Raw genomic sequence first — 4262 nt, 5'->3', positions numbered from 1 at the left:
GGGAAAGTTGCTGTGGTTGCATCGTAGGGAACCAGGCGCACGAATGACGCAGACCACGAGAGGACGTGACACTTGGAACAATTTGCACTTTGAAATTCAACCTGAGCAAATTAAGAAATAAACGTTGCAGTCCCGGTGGCATTTACGCGGTAACCATTTGCGGAATGTTTACGGGTGGGGCCGGTGGTCGGTTTGGAGAATTTGCGTGTGGCCATACGCAAAATGACGAAATTTGTTGCCCCCACACACCACTGTTCCCTTCTTCATTTGCGATTATCGTTTTTGAGCATCCGTAAGTACTCGCGAGACAAATGCAATGCTTTACACGTGTACGCACAAGGTTGCAGCAACCCTGAGCTGATGTCATTTTGCGATGCATTCGAGGTAATTGTGGCGTCCCGCACCGAGTCGAAGTTGACCAGCTTGAAATAGCGGATTTGTGCAAGCCTGTGCACAACGTTTGTGTCGTGCGAAACGGCGTCAACTGCAGACGTTCCTAACGTACGCCATAGCTCATAGTGTGTTATAGAAAAAATTGCCACCAGGGCGAAATCTGGCGCTAGGGACGGAAGCTGTACGCAATACGACTCGGCCTGTATGGGAAATGTGGGTAGTACACGGATCTGCCTAAACTTCGTCCTTGTGCCTTCAAGCAACTTTGTGACTTGGCAAATTGGCCGTATTAAGCCAAGTATTGGTTTAAAATGCAATGGATTCACAACGATTATGGCCGTGTGGAGTGTCTCATTGGCTTCTTAGGTTTAGAAAAATGTCATTGCCTGATAATTTACACTAATAAATGCATTTAAAGCGCTATAATTCAAACTACGAGAACGCCCGAAGCCAGGAGCACGGAGATTCGACAAACCATGTGATATCTATCATTTACATGGCGACTTAAAAATCGCAGTGTCAGAGGTCCCCCACTTAACTGTCTAGTCCTTCTTCTAGTTCTTCATTCCAGTAACTATCCTCCAGTAAATCGAGCAACTTAAGTGGGCAGCAGTTTTGTCGCACTGTTCCTCCTCTTCGCGTATTTCTTTCAAATCATGGCCTGCAATTGATTTCAACTTTCACTTGATCTAGCTCACACATAAAGGACAAGGGAAGGTATAGCTATAGAGAGAGCGAGCGAACGTTCTTTCTGCGGAGTCGGACCACCGACCACTGACCAACCACGAGAACGGTCGAAAGTGCCAGAGAAAGCTATTCGCTAATCGGAATTGTAGCCGGTGACTTTGCAAGGCGTATCCACTTGAAATGAATTTCCAGAATGACACCAGTTTGGAGATATGTGCTATCAAACTCGCCGTAAAAATGCACTGTTGTTCCACTAACTTCTTTTCCAAAAATGCTGTTTTATACATTGAAGCACAAAATTAACTGGAACGCCTATGTATTTCGTCCCACACCTAGGGAAATAATATCTCGAAACTGGTGTCATCCCGGAAATTAATTTCAAGTGGATTCCTCTTGTGAGTTCACCGTCTACAATTCGTAAATCGCAATATGTGTAATAGGGTAATTACTTATAAAGTTAATTAGTGATTTTTTTATTTAGTTGAATCTGTTTTTCGACTCCTCGTGCAAGTATTGTCCGCCTCTGAGTAACCCAGCTTAAAGACTGCAATTATGTTTTCGGCAACAGGCTATCTTTAAAAATTCCGTAAAACTTAAAAAGTTGTCGCAGTTTCACCTGAAAGGCGAAGCATCAATTGCGATAGCAAAGTTGTAGAGAGCTATACGGAGTAATGATAGTAGCTTTATCAACTGTATAAACTTGGACATGCAGCAGCACCGGCAACACGCAGAACTGTTGTCGACGCCGTCGGCGTTTTGCCCGCTGTTCGCACAAAATGCGTGCGGCGTTGGTGACTGTTGCCGGAGCCTCTGATATAAATAGGCACTTGGTGCCGCAGCTACACGTCGCCTCCCTTCCCCCCCCCCCCCCCCCCCCCCCCAAGGCCTGTCGCGCGTCAGAAGAAGGCGCGTTTGCTCTACATATATGGTGATTGTAAAGGAGGAAAGAGACGCCTACTTCTGCAGCCCTTAAGGGAGCACGGCACAGAACGCGCGTTTGTTCTCCGCCGTGCGTTCACTCCCCGTGAAAGCGCGCGTCCCTCGCGCCCTTTTCACTCGCACATACAGCGTTCGGCGGCGCGCGGCGACGATTTCATCTCCATTGACGTCATACGGAACCTCACGGCGACGGCGACGCCGACGGCAGAAATCTGCTTTGGAGTGTCCATATAATTGCTGTCGCAATAAAATGATCACCCTGTATATGGAACCTAACGGCGACGACGATAGCAAGAAGTTCACTTGCAGTTTTCATATAATAGCTATCGCAATAAAAACTGCGTTGGAACCCGTCCCATGACGAATGTCGACTTTAATGCGATTACCAATGACGCAAAGTATCGACACACCGTGTGGCCAATGCAGAGACGCGTCATGTTACGCACCCGGGCTCCTCACGGGTTTTCCTTCTTGACACGCAGGACGCCTCTGTGAATATACGAGCATCACGTGACGCCTTTGTGATATGCATTGAGAGGAGTTTGTTTGAATATATATGACGTGGCTTGATTCCACCCAAGAACCGGAGAATACATTTTGTGCACGTAACGTCACATCTGTTGTCTGTCCTGACAAATCCGCCATTACTGGGTAACTCGCTTGTATGCCGCTGTGTGTTCGCCGTTCGCTTCGACGTCATACACGCCGCCAGTTTATGGCCCTAGGAGCTGTGCCATGGCGAAAGTTAGCAGCCACAAATTTCGCCCGTTGTACACGTGCGGATTTGTAGGGCCAATGCGGGCTCGCTATAAAGAAAAATTCGGAATGTACGCTGATGTCGACCCATGCAAACGTCGGTACGAGTGCGACTTCACGCCCCGCTCGAGGTGCTATACCAACCTCAGTGAATATATGTGTAATTAACTGGTGCTTACTTCTGGGCGTTACTTCCGTTACTAACGGGCGTTACTTCCGGGTTGACACCGTGCCGAGCGTGTTTACCTTTGGAAAACCCAAGCCCTGAGCAAGAAAAAAGCCCAAAGACTGACAGCAGTGTGTTGCAAAAAGAAATCTGCTTTCCGCCATCGGCCAGGCTAGCAGCTCCGGGTTTGCGTTACAACCACCGCTTTCTCCCAATAGCGACGTCGCCACTGTTGAAACTACGGACGCCGCAGAGTGCCCTTTCAGGTGCATTTCCGGGAAAGGCTGGAAGCGACCTGCATCACATTTATTTAATGTCTAGGTGGTTAATTCATTACTTAAGGTGGCATATTCATTAAATTTTATTGAGATCGCAATTATATGGACACTACAAGCGGATTTCTGCCATCGCCATCACCTTGAGGTTCCGTATAAAGTCCAAGGGCGATAAAATCGTCGCCGCGCGCAGTATGCTGTATGTGCGAGTAAAAGCGTGAGAGGGACGCGCGCTTGCACTGGAGGTGAAGCGATGGAGGGGGGTGCCGTTGGGATTCGGAACCAACTGCGCATTTAGCGACCCGGCGCAAGGGGATCTGGCGATTCAATCTCGTGCGCGAAAGGAGGAAAGTGGGAAGGCTGCGCAGGAGCGAGGGGGTGCGGCTTCTACTCTGCCAGTGACTGCGCACTTGTACTTTGAGCGCCTGCGAGCGGTCGCGCGCGCCGTATCTTGAAAGCGATCTGCACACAGCTCCTACCTTTGTATGAGCTGTGCTTTCGGCGCTCAGTTTCCGTTGAAGCGATAGACCACATGAGCCTTCACTCGCTGCTGCAGGCGCGCTTACTCACGCCAGCGTTTTGACAACGGTTGTCTGCGGTCATCTAGTGTGATCTATTCATGTCAGCTTGTGCGTGCTGACGCCAAGCTTGTTAATTCAGTTATAAGCGAATGTTTCCAAGTATATACAGCCGATAAAACTACTATCCTTACTACGTATAGCTCTATACTAATTTGCTATCGCAGTTGATGCTGTGCCGTTCGGGCGAAACTGCGACTTTTTTTTTTCTTAACCGTCACTACGTGACAATATATATCCAGTGTGATGGAGAAGACGTACACCATGCTCTAAGGATGATGCACACCACAGACAGCAGCAGCATCGTGATCGCTACGCAAAAGACGACGCTGAAGTTACGGTTCAGAGCGCTGCCCGACGTAACCGTCAATTAAATATGAATTTTCTTTAGCATTCCCACTGCCGCCCGATTCTTGGCCTATCCCCCTTAGTGGGTGCGAGCCATAACGGAGGTGCATCATCATCAGC

This window comes from Dermacentor silvarum, chromosome 9 (genome assembly GCF_013339745.2).
Source record: "Dermacentor silvarum isolate Dsil-2018 chromosome 9, BIME_Dsil_1.4, whole genome shotgun sequence".
Classification (NCBI taxonomy): Eukaryota; Metazoa; Arthropoda; class Arachnida; order Ixodida; family Ixodidae; genus Dermacentor; species Dermacentor silvarum.
The sequence above is the reverse complement of the archived record's forward strand: the minus strand, read 5'-3'. Positions refer to the sequence as shown.